The sequence below is a fragment of the Cervus elaphus genome, chromosome X (assembly GCF_910594005.1).
Source record: "Cervus elaphus chromosome X, mCerEla1.1, whole genome shotgun sequence".
NCBI lineage: Eukaryota > Metazoa > Chordata > Mammalia > Artiodactyla > Cervidae > Cervus > Cervus elaphus.
In genome coordinates this window covers 47,885,754-47,901,546 of record NC_057848.1, presented here as the reverse complement: position 1 = coordinate 47,901,546, position 15,793 = coordinate 47,885,754, and the positions used below count along the sequence as shown (strand labels likewise).

Genomic DNA, 15,793 nt, shown 5'->3' with positions numbered 1-15,793 from the left:
TAACTACCATTTTATGCCAAGTGATTGATTTTTGTCTTTATGACACTTGTGTGATTTTTAATCTTTGTAATCATCTCTTGATATATTCACAGATAGAGTAATTTCCAAGATATTTAGAAAGAAGCAAACATGTTCTGTTTATTTTCAAATTTCATACCCAATGCATTTTCATTAACACAGTTTTACAAGATTTTAAAATCCTTTTTACTTTTTTTCAAATGCATTAAACCCCTAAGTAAAACTAATTTCCTTTAAAATTGCCTAAAATTTGAAACAAATACTATTTTTTGCATGAGGGATCCTTCTCTCAGCTATTTTATGTGCTTTTGTTTCAAACAAGTGCTTCTTTTCTATCTAATGTTCAAATAACTATTTGCCAAATCTTTTCAGGTTGTTTCATTGAATGACTCTGTTTCATCGAACAATTCACAATGTCTTAAATCAATTTTATTTCCTTGAGTATAGTGTTTAGATAAAATTTGCTTTATTCACCTAAACTACTTATTTTTTAATTAACAGAAGTTTTTATTATTGAAAATTATCTCTAAAGTATAAAATGCTATGTATATACTGATGGCATTTTAAAGAAAATAATAGAATCTATTTAGCTTCTGCCCATAATTTTCTTGGTAGCTATTTCAAAGGACAATAGTGATTTAAAATTTCATATTGTCTAGTATTTTGCAAAGTCCCAATTAGAACATTGTAATTTATTATATAATGAAATTGGTGTTGGAATAAAAATCCCTGGATGTAACAGAGTAAATCAATTGTGTCTTGGTTTTAGGAAAGTTTCCTTAATGTGTTGTTTCATGCCATGACAATTGAAAATTGTCTTTATAAACTGTAAAGCACTGTAAGTGAAATTTTTTTGTTTTACACATTTATTTGCAGTTGTGCTACAGCGTATGATTTGGTGGAGCATAAGTAGAAAGTAAACCTTTTATTTTATGCACATGGGCTCTTTGGATTGTATAAATAAGCATTTCTAAAACCCTGAGTTGACTCTGACACACCTGGGGTATTGATGTAGTAGCCTGCCAGTCGTTTACAGTCATGCATAGCCTCTTGAACTCAATAGGAAATAACAAGGAAACAGTCATAAATGCATTCAATTGATTATGCGTTACTACTGATGCTTGTATTGCCTTTCAGTACTGGCCAGGCCTAGAGTTTTAATAGTTTCTTGCACTTGCTAATGGAAACATTAGATATGTGCCATCAAGACAGAAATAACTTCTTTGTTTGATTTAGTGAAAATGTTAAATCCTGTTAAAACTTGGTTTCCACAGTGCTACCAGGCTTCCCTGGTGGCTCAGATGGTAAAGCGTCTGCCTGCAATGAGGGAGACCCAGGTTCAATCCCTGGGTCGGGAAGATCCCCTGGAGAAGGAAATGGCAACCTACTCCAGTATTATTGCCTGCAAAATCCCATGGACAAAGGAGCCTGACAGGCTATATAGTCCATGGGGTCACATAGCATCAGATACAACTGAGCAACTGATACTTTCTTCTTCTACCATAATACTGGTTGCAGAGTCAGACACAACTGAAATGACTGAGCACTCATGCATACACCACAGTACTAACATTGGACATTACTTTCAGTGTCAGCTCATTCATATCCATAGGATTCAGTTAAATAAAACTGTTCATGCACTGGAATCATTCCTGGCCAACAATACCAGTCATATCCTGCCTACCCTCCATCCTTTATCACACCTCTTTGTGTTCACCCTACTATATTAGTCAAGGTCTAATTAAGAAGACAGAAATAGAAATGAAAACAGAGAGTAACATTGGAACTTGGTTACACAAACCATGGAGGAATTGAGGAACTGAATGTGGGACATTTAGGACACCACAGTAAGTGGTGGTGGAAACCACCACTGCCTCTTGGGTGAAGGGATAAGGAAGAGTCAGCTGACATGGAAACCTAGGAATGGGGAGCAAGGATAAGGAGCAGAGGAAGGGAAACATGAATACAGAGTCTGAAGGCAAAGAGACTCAACACAAGCACAATTGTGGGCTTTTGGAAGGAAAATGGGGAGATAATAAATGGATGAAAGTGAGTTTGAAGTGCTGGAGAAGTGAATAAGCCATGTTAATAATAATAATAACAATGATAATGGTGGTGATGGTGATGATAATTGTAGCTAATATTGTGGAGCACTATTTCAGGCATTGTTCCAAGCACTTTAGATATTAGGTCTTTTTTATCCAATAATGTCCTGCTGAGTTAGGCATTATTACTATTTCCATTTTACAGATGAAGCAGGGGTACAGAAAGACTACTTAACTTGCCCAAAGTCATACAACCAAGATTCAAACCTAGGTAGTCTGATTCCACATATGGAATACTTAACCACTACCCTACACTACCTCCCAAAAGAAAGCTGTGCTGTTTCCCCTTGGCCATTCCATTCCCTAGCCATCTGCACAAATGACCATGTCCTAAGCTAATTTGATGGCACTTTTATAATTCTGGTAAGAAATAAACTCCTTTGCCCCTGGGATTTTCTAGAAAAGAATACCGGAGTGGGTTAAGAAATTTAAAAAAAAAAGGCTTCAGCAAGTATTGCAACTTTTATTAAGACATTTTCTTTTTGGCCAAAGCAATCTTGAGAAAGAAGAACAAAGTTGAACTCACTGATGAGAGACTATGCTACAAAGCTATAGTAATCAAAACACTGTGGTGTGTCTCAGAAAGAGACAGAATAGTGGAACAGAATAGAGAGCCCCAAAATAAATCCAAGCACTTAGGATCAGTTGATCCATAATAGAGGAGGCAAGAATATGCAGTGGGGAAAAGACAGTCTCTTCAATAAGTGGTGCTGGTAAAACTGGACAGCCCCATGTAAAAGAAAGAGATTAGAACATTTTCTCATACCATATACAAAAAGAAATTAAAAGTGGATTAAAGACATAAATGTAAGACTGGAAAACATAAAACCCTCTTGAGGAAAACATAGATAGACAGTCTTTAACATAAATCAGGAATATTTTTTGAGCCTGTCTCCTCAGCAAAGGAAACGAAAGCAAAAATAAACAAAGGGGGCATAATTAAACGTAAAAGCTTTGGCACAACAAATGAAACCATTAACAAAATGAAAAGACAGTCTACTGAATGAGATAGAATATATGCAATAATATCACTGACAAGAGATTAATATCCAAAACAACAGCCCATACAACTGAATATTAAAAAACAAACACCCAGATTAAAAAATTAACCGAAGATCTAAATAGACATTTTTCCAAAGAAGACATACAGATGACCAACAGGCACATGAAAAGATGGCCAAACAGCACTAGTTATCAGGGAAATGCAAACCAAAACCACAAAGAAATATCACCTCACACATATCAGAATGACTATCATTAAAAAACAACACAAATAAAAAATTTGGGCGAGACTATGGAGAAGGGAACTCTTGAACACCATTGGTGGGAATGTAGATTGGTGCAGCCACTGTGGAAAGCAGTATGGAGGTTTCTCAAAAAAACTAATAGAACTACCATATGATCCAGCAATTCTGCTTCTGGGTCTATAGCCAAAGAAAATAAAGACACTAATTTGAAAACATATATATATATATATATATATATATATATATATATATATATATATATATCAATGTTCATGCTAGCATTTTTTATAAAAGTCCAAGATATGGAAGCAACCTAAAGTGTTCATCAATAGATGAATGGATAAAGAAGATGTGGTGTATATATATATAAATGGAATTTTTCTCAGCAATAAAAGAAGAACAAAATAATACCATTTATAGTGAAATGGGTGGAACTAGAGGTTATTATGCTTAGTGAAATAAGTCAGAGAAAGACAAATACTCTATGTTAGCACTTATGTGTAGAATCTAAAAGATAAAACTAATGAACGAATATAACAAAAGGGAAACAGACTCACAGATATAGAGAACAAACTAGTGGTTAGCAGTGGGGAGAAGGGAGAGGGGAGGGACATAATAGGATGTAGAAACTACCACGTATAAAATAAATAAGCTATCAGGATATATTGTATAGCGCAGGGGATATAGCAAATATTTTATAATAGTTTTAAATGGACTGTAATCTATAAAAATTTTGAATCACTTGGTTGTACACCTGAAAATAATATAATATTTTAAATCAACTATACTTCAATAAAAAAGAAAAAAATTCCTTTTTCATAATAGGTAGCACATGTATGTAGTAGATATTATATTGTTATAATGTTATTTTTGAACAGTATCAAATTGCTGTTTTTGTATATGAAAAACAGTTCACTGTCAGCAATTTCTTATAGTTCAGCCTATATGCAGAGGTTATCCAGTAAAGATAGCTATCTTCCATTCCACCCCAACCCAGTTTCTCTGAAATCAACCACTCCTAGATACTAGGTATTTCTCCAGAGATAATGTGTAAATATATAATCACATATGCAGATACATTTTCTCTTTTGACCCAAATAGGACACTTACTCTTCTGCACCTTGTGTTTTGCCACTTAACAGTATCTTAAAGATCTTTATTTTAAATAGGTGACAAGTTTCCAGTTGCACAAATGTACTATAATGTGTTTACCAACACTGCTTTCAGTTAATTTCATTCGTTTGCTATTATAAAAATACTGTATTTTTATGCATGTCATTTTATACATAAGAAGTACTAGAAGTAGAATTTCTGTTCTGAAATATCTGTGCATTTTTAATTTTGATAAATATTGACAATATTTGTCAAATATTGTTAAATTGTCATCAGTAGAAGTTAGATGAGTTTGGTTGTATCACCAATGCATGAGAGTGCCTCAAGCACTTGCAAACATAGGGTGTTATCAAACTTATTGAATTCTGCCAATCTGATAGACTCAAAATGCAATAATACTGTATTTTCATTTTGCATTTTACTTATGATTTATGAGAGGGGGAATTTTTCATATGTTCCAAGGTCATTGATATTTTATTGTCTATAAACCATATTATTTATCACCTTGGATTTTACATCTTTTATTATAGATTTTTCGGGCACTCTTTGTATAATTAAGGAAAAAGTAAAAGTGAAGTTGCTCAGTTATGTCCGACTCTGCAACCTATGCACTATAGCCTACCAGGCTCCTCGGTCCATGGGATTTTCCAGGCAAGAGTACTGGAGTGGGTTGCCATTTCCTTCTCCAGGGTATCTTCCCAACCCAGGGATCAAACCCGGGTTTTCTGCATTGTAGGCAGAGGCTTTTACCGTCTGAGCCACCAGGGAAGTCAGGAAACCAGTCATTTATTTGGGGTTTGATTTGCAAATACTCTTTCTATTTTGTTTTCTTTTGTGTTTTTAATAGGGTGCATGTGTATGTGTGTCTGTGCATAATAGTTTTTTTAAAAAATGTTCTATGTAGTTTAAATACCCATACTGGGAAAAACAGGCTATGCTTACTAATCAAGAAATCTTATTAATCTTACTAATCAAGAAATTTTCAAAATTGGCTGGCTCATTTTTGATGCAGTTGGGAAGGTTCTAGTGTTATGTTTTATTTTAATCAAAACAACTTTTATCCTTTATTTTGAAATTTCTATTCTGGTATTTTAATTCTAAAAATGATTTTGTGTAAGCATTCATTGTATGCTTGGAAAAGTGTGTCATATAAAGTGTGTAAAAATATTTTTTCTTGTTAACATAGTATATTCACATAGAAGTAAAAACAGAATAAAAAGAAACAAGAAAACCTGTCAGCATAATTTTTTTGTTCTGATCCTTGTTTCTGATTTGTGGAAACAGATTGGAAGCCTTTATCCAAGATAGTTTATACAAAGTTATCAGATTTTTTGATTCTGATGCTATCATTAATCTTAATGATCAAGTCATGACATTTGTTAGATAGCTGTATGTATCTAAGCATGCGTGTTTAGTTGCATCCAACTCTTTTCAACACTATGGACTGTAGCCTGCCAGGCTCCTCTGTCCATGAGATTCTCCAGGCAAGAATACAGAAGTGGGTTGCCATTCCCTTTTTCAGGGGATCATCCCAACCCAGGGATTGAACCTAGGTCTCCCGCATTGCAGGCAGATTCTTTACCGCTGAGATACCTGGGAAGCTATATGTATCTATAGGAATGTAAAGTAAGACCTTAATATCTAGCACTGTTTGAGATCACCTGTGTCTTTTCATTCTGGCCAAACATTAATATTTTAAAAAGTCATTGATAATGTCACATTAAGTGCTTTCTTATTAGTAATATACCAAACCTATTTGATAACTGATAACAAATGATTTAAATGTTTGTTAATTATTAGCACAAATAATTTCATTTGTGTTCCAAAGCATTTTCTTAGTGTCAAGTTAAATCTCTGTCTAGTTTATGTCCATGATGTCACAAATATCTCCTGTAACCACTGATTCCTTTATTCACTCCGTATGATAATCTACATGATTTTATTGAGCACTTACTATACAGGCACTGTTCTAAGGATTGGAGATGCAGCTCCATTGAGGAGCATATATTCTGGCTTATTTAATGAAATTGCCTTTTTTTTTAAATCATCATTACACTCCAGTTCCACTCTCTATATAATACTGACTGTATTCCTCTCTTACCTCTTATTATCCTATCAGCTTCTGAAAAACAAGTGTGCTGTATTTTATCAGGTAACTCATTTGATTTGAATTTTTACCTTATTACATCCAAATTCTTCTTTGAGACTTTCAAGATTAGAAATATCAAATATCATCTGTTACTTCCCTTTGTATCTATTTGAGATTATTTTCCTATGACTCCTTAACATATTTGTTCTTGCGGTAATATCTTCAGCACAGCACACTTCAAAATCATTCTTCCTATTACTCATGTTGTTCTTCTCACTTTATCTGTTTTCTCCATCCTTCAAGGCTAGCATGTAGCTGAGTGAGAAATGCATATAATGACGGATCTGGATTCTTGTCCCAGATCTTAGTAGCTCTGAATAACTGTGTGACCTTGAGCAAGTTAATGAGATAAAGCAGTTAGAATATTTCCTGGCACACAGAAGACACTATTTTTTTTTCTCTCCAGTCTCACTCCACATAGTTTTCCTCGAAGACTTTACTGAATACACACTTGTCTGAACTAAGCTCTCTTTCCTCTTAACTGCAAATATTGCCTATGTCACACAAACCAAGGCTATTTTATGATGATGTTATTTGTAATTTTTTCTCCCTAACTAGGTTATAAATGCCTTTTTAAATATTGTAAAATAATTAGCCTCCAACTAATAAAAATAAATGAAAAAACAAATAAATAAATAAAAGTATTTTTTTGATGTGGACCATTTTTAAAGTCTTTATTGAATTTGTTACAATATTGCTTCTGTTTTGTGTTTTGACTTTCTGGCTGCAAGGTATGTGGGATCTTAGCTCCCCAACCAGGAATCAAACATGCACCCCCTGCATTGAAAGGCCAAGTCCTAACCATTAGATTGCCAGAGGTGTTCCTAAATTATAAACATCTCGAAGGGAAACTTTTCTCCTTGTGCATCCACTACCCCCTTCCCCAAAGCATGTGAGGTTATGAGGCATTCAGTATTTTGGTGGTTAGTTTGTCTATATGTGAAAATAGGCTAGAAGTATCAAATTTTCTTCTATTGGTAAGATACAACCCTAGGAACGTATATAATTTGAGGACCTTGTACTTCTTTTTTCATCCTGTTGTCCCTGCTAATATCTGTTGGTTTACAGATGACTGGATACACAAATTTATCAAGAACCATTTCGAGACTCACAAAAATCTTTGTTATTCAAAATAATTTTTCAATACCTCTTAATTGGTTTTAGGATTATAGAGGGAAATGGAACAAAAGCTGTAGTGATTTAAAATATTGTAGGATAGAGGGACCAGTGAATTAACATATTTAATTATAGATTTTGAATGACTTCAAAGGAAACTCAGTTTTTTTCAAGGGATTAAGCCAGGAACTGGGCCCTTATTACAGGAGGCCACTTGGGCCTCCATTTAGCCAGTTTCTGGCACATTCGTTGACAGGAATAATTTAATGACTGTGAATAATCACCAAGTGTAGGAAATAAGGTCCTCTTTGAATCATAAAGCTTTTAAACATGAAAAATATTATGCATTTGTTTGAGAACGATGAAATGTGTGAAATAATTTTGTATTGTCCTACCAATTATGAATGTGTTATTTCTGGCAAGCAGGTCTCTTTAAAATTGCATGTGCTCAGTTCCTTGCCAGGGAGGTGAGAGAAAAACATTGTCAGCGTCTTTATACCCAGCTGGGGCCAGGTGTTGCTCATTAACATGTAAATAGTGCAATTACTGCCAATTAATATTTTTTAAAACATTAAAGTTGATCAGAACAGTTATAGCACCTATAAAATTTTTAAAAATACATGCATCTTAGTGCATAGGTTCATAGAAGGCATATAATATGTAATTTGTACTTTTATTTACACAGAGCATCAAGTTGCTATTCCTTTGCAGAATGTCATATATATGATTAGAATGGAAAGTAAAAAGTACATTGGCTGGTTATGGACCATAGCCAAATAGTGCAATTTTATTCTAGTTTACAATTGATCGTCAGCTTACAGTGGCTTTTCCTTGAAAAATATTTATTCAGTTCCTACCGTGTATAAGGAATTGCATTAAGTGCTAGGCATTCAGTGATAAACACGACAGAAATGGTCTGTGCTCCATGGACTTTATAGTCTAGTTTGTCTCCACAGATAAACACAGAGTAAACATACAAATAAACACACAAACAGATCAATACCACTATTAGCACTCATGTGAAACAAGAGGGTACCATTTGAAAACATTATGGAGTGGGGTAGACACAATTTGGATAGAGTTAGGAAACTATATGTGAATAAGCAACATTTTAGCTGAAATCCAAAATGTGAGCTGGTGATATCTTAGTGAAAAGAGTAAAGAAGAGGATGTTAGCAAGAGAGAACAGTGCTTAGGAAGACCTTGAAGCAGGAGAGAGTTTGATGTTGTCAAAGAACTGACAAAAACAATGAATATCCACTTCAAGATAGTGGTTGCCTCTGGGGAACAAGGGAGCAGGATAGAATTTAACTGAGGTAAGAATGGGACTTCAAGAGTAACTGTAATGTTCTAATTCTTTAATAAGAGATGTGAAGCAAATATGATGAAAAGCTAACATTTGTTAATTTCCCCTGGTGGACTTATGGATGTTTGTTATATTACTGTCAGTACTTTTCTATGTTATTGAAATACCTGATCACCAAAGAGAAAAAGCTAATGAGAAGAGATGAAGTTGAAAATTTCTTTCACTAGCATACACTGGGGTTAATTTGGTATAAGGTAGAGTCAAAACTTTTCATCTATTTTTGCCTCAATCTAGTCTTTAGAAAAATACTCTTTATGTGCTTGAGGTATTCAACATCCTTAGCTGCTACTTATACTTAAGCAAACTCTATTACTTGTAGATGACTTGTGATGTCAATAGATATAACATGGCAACAAGCACATCTTTCTGCTGCACCCCACCCTTAAGGTCCGATAATTTGTTTTTTGTTTTTGTTTTATTTTTTGTCTGCACTGGGCCTTTGTTGCTGTGTGATGACTTTTTCTAATTGCAGCGAGTGGTGGCTACTCTTCATTGTGGTGCTTGGGCTTCTCATTACTGTGGCTTCTCATGTTATGGGCTCTAGTCTGACGGGCTTCATTATTGTGGCAAATGGGGGCTTAATTGCCTGGCCACATGTGGGATCTACCCAGACCCAGTATAGAATCCATGTCCCCTGCACCGACAGGCGGATTCTTAACTACTGGACCACCAGGGGAGTCCTCAATAATTTGCTTTTATAGATATAAGACCACTTGGAGTTAACACAGTAGGACTTAAACAGTGGGACATTTTGCAGGTAACTAAATCCCTTTAATGAGAACAACTATTAATAAATAAGCCCATCCTACATCAATTGCTATTATCATCTAGCTAACTGTTATAGTGTTAAGACTTTAATTATATTCCCAGGGAAAAATAAGTCATGCCACCCTCTCTGAAAACTGCAATCAAGTAAATAAGGTGCCCTTGAAAGTAAGCTCTTAAATTGTAGTATTTTAAGCCCTATGCCTTATCAAGGTAATTTTATACCTAGATTGATAAATCTCTAAGAATACCTAGTGAATGAAAAAAAAAAAGTTGGAGAGAAAAGCATTCTTATAAATTGTTCTGGGAAGCCTCCCCCAAAACTATATGAGATGGAAAGCCAGTCAGAAAATAATCATCTGGAGATTGCTCTTATTAATCTATTCATGTGACTGAGGACAGGGAGTCAGATACATCCAGTTTAGTCACATTAGGACTAAATTTCAGTCCAACAAATATTTGAGTCATTACCATATATAAGGAACTTTATAGGCTGAAACTGAGTAAGATACAGCTTGAATACACAAGGAGTTCATGGAGTACTTGTGGAGGTGAAATACAAATTCTACTTTATTTAGGAATAGGAGTAAGAATGGGAGTGGGGGACATGCTAAGGTGGCCAGGGAATGGGAAATGACTCTATTTCTTTCAATTCCTAGATAAAATGGGTCCAGTTAGACTGATGCCCCTTATTCTTCTCACATTTTCATGGAAGACAAGCTAGTAGAAATATAGAAATATTCATTGTAGTTTAAATGGCTGTTTTAAATACCAAAGTGAAATTAATGATGTAGGATTATCTTTCACAACCCAGGGAAACTGTATTTTTCTTCATAAAAAGTCCATTTATAACAATGAATGTCAAGGTCCCATAAGCATTAATATAAATCTTACAGTTGTGGTTTAAATAACTGAGATTGTATTTGGTACTCCAGAATATAGGGCTTTATGCATTATATTTCATGAAGTTTCAAGCAGAAATTTTATTCTGTTTGACAAAGTGTATCTTCTGTATTTAGTATAACAGTGAGCTCTTCCCAACAGAGCACAACATTCTTGACTAATGTTTGATGCTGGTCCCAAGACAGTGGTACTCAAGGTACTTGTCTTAGAAAGAAGAAAACAGAAAGATTATCTTATGCTTTAAGGTTGGGAAAACCTGATTTTATAAATTGACTTGGATGGAAAAGTGCATAAAGTATAATGCGAAGGTCATTGAGGTCTGTTGTCTGTTCCAAAATAGTGATCCCTGGTGGAAAGGCAGTGTAGTGCATATTGCTATGTGCTGCAAAATGAAAGTGTGTTATATCACCGTTCATAAGCAGGACCTGCTGAACTGAATAAGCACAGATGTACTTCAAATTAATATTTAATCTGATACCAGAAGCACTTAAAGGAGTTAGGGATATGAGTTCCTCATAAGAAATGACTTCTTTCTCACAGAGAGCAATTATGGTACCAGAAGATAACACAAATAAGATTCTTCTTAGGCTTAAATAGTAAATCTAGAAATAATAGTGTATTGTTGTCTCTACTTTGAATTTTCTACAGATTTCTTTAAAGAAGAAAAAGAATTATTTTTTAATGTCATGGCATGGATCAAAACTAAAGCTAATAAAGTGACTTTGATTAAGAGACTATCTCAGTCCTTGAGAGTAGATGAGAGTGACTTTTCATTGACATCATTAGAATATTATTAGAATAAAATTTAACCAAGTAACCCTTATTAATCTTTAAAAGGAAAGTGCCATAATCAGGTTACAATTCTAATTTATTTTTGTTGCTTTTTGAGGCCAACTTTAGAAAATAAACCCCCCAAATAACTTTGAGTCCAGAGCCATCTCATGCCTTTCATTTTAAACTCAATTTTCTTCCAAGATTTTAGCATCTCATTACATATTAAATTCTCAGAAACTACCATGTTATGTTAAAGTGACATTTAGTATTTTTTATTGTAAAAGGAACAACTGAACCTACTAATTCAAATAGGAGGTTTAAAACAAAAGACATCTTGCAAATAGTATAGGTATTAACTGGAACACATTGTATGACACTGAAAAGCAGGCAATATTACACTTTACTGACTGTCATGTTTACTTTTATTTTTGCTGAGCTTTATGGTTTTATTAACACAAACAAAATGTGCACACAAGCTGTCTATTCCTTCTCTTCCCTGCACAACCTGGCATTGGTATTGACAATTCTGATGCCCAAGTGGGCTGCTCTGTCCACAAGGGTTTTGTGGTTCTTAGAGAGGACTTTGTGAGCAATCTCAGCACAGTCAGATTTGTTGCACATCAGCAGCACTTCAAGCTCCTTGACATTGTGAACCAGAAAATTCCAGAAGCCTCTGGGCAGCATGTGCTTTGTCTCCTTGTTGCTCCTGTAACTGATGTTGGGCATCCAGACTTGGCCTTTGAATCTGCTGTGCACCCTGTTGTCAATGCCTTTGGTTTCCACCAGTTCCACTTAATTTTGACATATCATTCTTACTGGTGCTGGACGAACTTCTTGGTCCTCTTTTTGACAATCTTGGGCTTCACAGGGGGTCTGAGGGCAGCCATGATGCCACATAGGAGATGGCCACCACCTCCATAGGCAGCGCTGTCGGATTTAAAGTATTAGCTCCTTCTGAAGGATAATTAGCTTTTATGTGATCAAAATGACAAGTGCGTGTTGTATTGGGGTAACTATTTTTAGATGATGGGTCAGTCTTATACATGGTGTCAATGAGAAGCTATGTACATCTTTCTGTGTTAGAGGGGATAAAAAAAAAGATGTTCCTTCCCAACCATTCATCAAATGATTATTGAAATGTACTATTTATTTATGTATTTGCTGAGCACCAACTATAGCCAGACCCTAGATGTACAGCATTGACTAATGCTGCTTATGGAGTTTGTATTCTAGTGGGAAAAAGAGGGACACATCCAAAAAAAACAAGGAAAAAAAATTTAAATTAAAGATATAAGTATTATGAAGGAAATAGACAAGATGTGATGAGGCAATGGTAGGGTAGGGAGAATCTTTCAAGCACAGGCATAGGACATGTGGTGGGAAGAGCTGACTCCATCTAGGGGCTGCTAGTGGATTAGATGGAGAACAGTTCAACAGGAAACTGAAAGCTAAACACAGGTCAAGTCACAAGGCTTTAGAGGCTATGATGATGAGTTTAAATGTCTTCCTAACTGCAGTAGAAAGCCTCCAAAAGCTTTTAAGCAAGGGAAGGGAGTATCCAGGGCTGTTTATTGTGCAAGAAATAGATTGAAAGGAGTAAGGTCGGAAGTGGGGGACTAGGAAGGAGATTATTGCAGTTATTCAGGTAAGAGATGATACTAGCTTGGAATAGGAAACAGAGAGAAGTAGATAGGTTCAAGATATATTTCTGAAAGAAGTCAATAGAATTTGGTGATGAAGTGGGTGTCGAAGGTATGAGGAAAAGTGAAATCTCTGATAACTCCATTTTCTTGTTTGAGCAACTGGGTACCTTGTGGTGTCACCTAGGTAAGAAGAGGGGAAGAGTGTAGTGAGATTAAGAGACTCAATAGTTATATTTTAGGGGGACTTCCCTGGCAGTCCAGTGATTAAGACTCCAAGCTACCACTGCAGGGGGCACAGGTTCAATCCGTGATTGCGGAACTAAGATTCTGCATGCTGCACAGTGCGGTCAAAAAATAAGACCAACCAGAGTTATATTTTAGAGACGTTAAATGCATATTTATGAGATACCAAAATTATGTCTTGAATTTTAGCTGGATACCCAAACTTAGGCTCCAGGAGCTCTTGAGTTATCCTTCAACTAACTGAGAGGAGTCAGCAAACAGCCACATTTTGAGTCATTATGTCTTGATGATAATCTCTGAATACCCACCCCTTTGGATTCAGGCATTGAAGACTCTTATCAAAATATCAGCACCACCTCCATGGCAGTTCATCATTCCAATTGCAGTCTCAATGGCACTGACTTGAGAGAATGTGCCACAGGATGAATGGGTTTTGTTGGGATACATGAGAGTTTTTTTAAAGGGACTCAATTATAATTTTATTTAAGAATGTATATTTGCCAGGATGGAGAGGGAGGCGGGAGGGGGGATCGGGATGGGGAATACATGTAAATCCATGGCTGATTCATGTCAATGTATGGCAAAAACCACTACAATATCATAAAGTAATTACCCTCCAACTAATAAAAATAAATGGAAAAAAATAATAAATGTATCTTCTCTGGAAAAAAAAAAAAGAATGTATATTTGGGTGGGATTTCATAGCCAGAGGGGGAAGGGCCACTTGGGAAGAAAAGATGAAGCTGTAAAGAAAAGGGGGTTTTAAAGAAAGAGGGAAGAAAGTGCTCTAAATGAAACTTTGAGTCATTTCACAACTTTGCATAGAACCAACCTAGACAGCATATTAAAAAGGAGAGACATTACTTTGCCAACAAAGGTCCGTCTAGTCAAAGCTATGGTTTTTCCAATAGTCATGTATGGATGTGAGAGTTGGACCATAAAGAAGAGTGACTGCCAAAGAATGGATGCTTTCGAACTGAACTGTGGTACTGGAGAAGACTCTTGAGAGTCCCTTGGACAGCAAGGAGATCCAACCAGTCAATCCTAAAGGAAATCAACCCTGAATATTCATTGGAAGGACTGATGAAGCTAAAGCTCCAATATTTTGGCCACCTGATAAGAAGAGCCGACTCATTGGAAAAGACCCTGATGTTGGAAAAGACTGAGGGTAGAAGGAGAAGGGGGTGACAGAGGATGAGGTGGTTGGATGGCATCACCGACTCAATAGACATGAGTTTGAGCAAACTCCAGGAGATAGTAAAGGACAGGGAAGCCTGGCATTCTGCAGTCTTAGTGACTGAACAACAATAATACCTAGCTTCTAAATGTTTATATGTAAATTATTCCAAATTCCTCTTTATTAATAAGATTGCAAAATTTAGTGAGCATTTACCCTATGCCAGGCAGTTCTAAGTACGTGAACTAACTCGTTTAATTCTCTCCAGAAATCTATGGGTTATTTGTTAATTGACCACTTTTACAGATGAGGAAACTGGCCCAGAGAGGTTTAGTAATGCCTAAATTAACAGAGATATTAAGTGGTGTGCTGGGATTAAAACCTTCATAGTCAGTTTCCAGAACCTCTGATCTTAACACTACACTATCCATTTAAGTTTACATGTAATATAAAAATGTGATTGCAAGTGACCTTTTATCTCTGTAATAAGTCAGTCTTTCAACATGAGTGCCACTGACATCTTAATATTCATTGTTTTGTTATTCTGTAAGCATCATAGATTCTATGGCATGGAAAATAATTGTGATGATGGTTCTGTAACCTGATGGTGTCTGCTTCCTGGTCTACATATATTGTGACTTTTATTATACTTTATTTTATTTTTGTTTTCTTCTCATAGCTGTTAGTTCTTGCCCTTTAAAAATAGTGACAAGAGCAGTATTCACTGGTCGTGATAGAAACCACCACCCAATTCTCCAATACTGTTACACTGACCATAATTTATTGATGAAGTCTGCCATCTCAAACTCTTTACCCATATTTCCTCCCATGGGGAAGAAGATGATAAAATTACTTTCTTGCCTGGCACATTTAATTCCAGAAGCTTGTATCTAACTAGTATTGTGGTGAACAACTTCAACAGCTGTGCCAGATTCCAAGACATTTTACCCTGTAGAGAAAAATGAAGTTTGCTAGTTGGCTAATCTATATATTATAATATTTGTCTATTTAATGGGATAGTTTTAAGTTAGTTTAGCCATATAGTTCAACCCATGTCTAGAACCCAGTCTGTTTTCAAACTAACATTTAAGAAATGCCCAAGTGTAACGAAAAGCTTGATGGAGGTTTGTTTTTTGTTTGTTTGTTTGTTTTGTTTTATTTTTTGACCGTGCTG

The 15,793-nt window shown here is 35.5% G+C and overlaps 1 protein-coding gene and 1 pseudogene across 2 annotated transcripts in view; one reads left to right on the top strand and one right to left on the bottom strand.

The window, feature by feature from the left end:
* TENM1 (teneurin transmembrane protein 1) overlaps positions 1-15,793 on the top strand; it is an 882,499-nt gene that overhangs the window by 405,837 nt on the left and 460,869 nt on the right. The gene's annotated exons all lie outside the window — the stretch shown is intronic.
* LOC122690041 lies at positions 12,037-12,443 on the bottom strand (annotated as a pseudogene).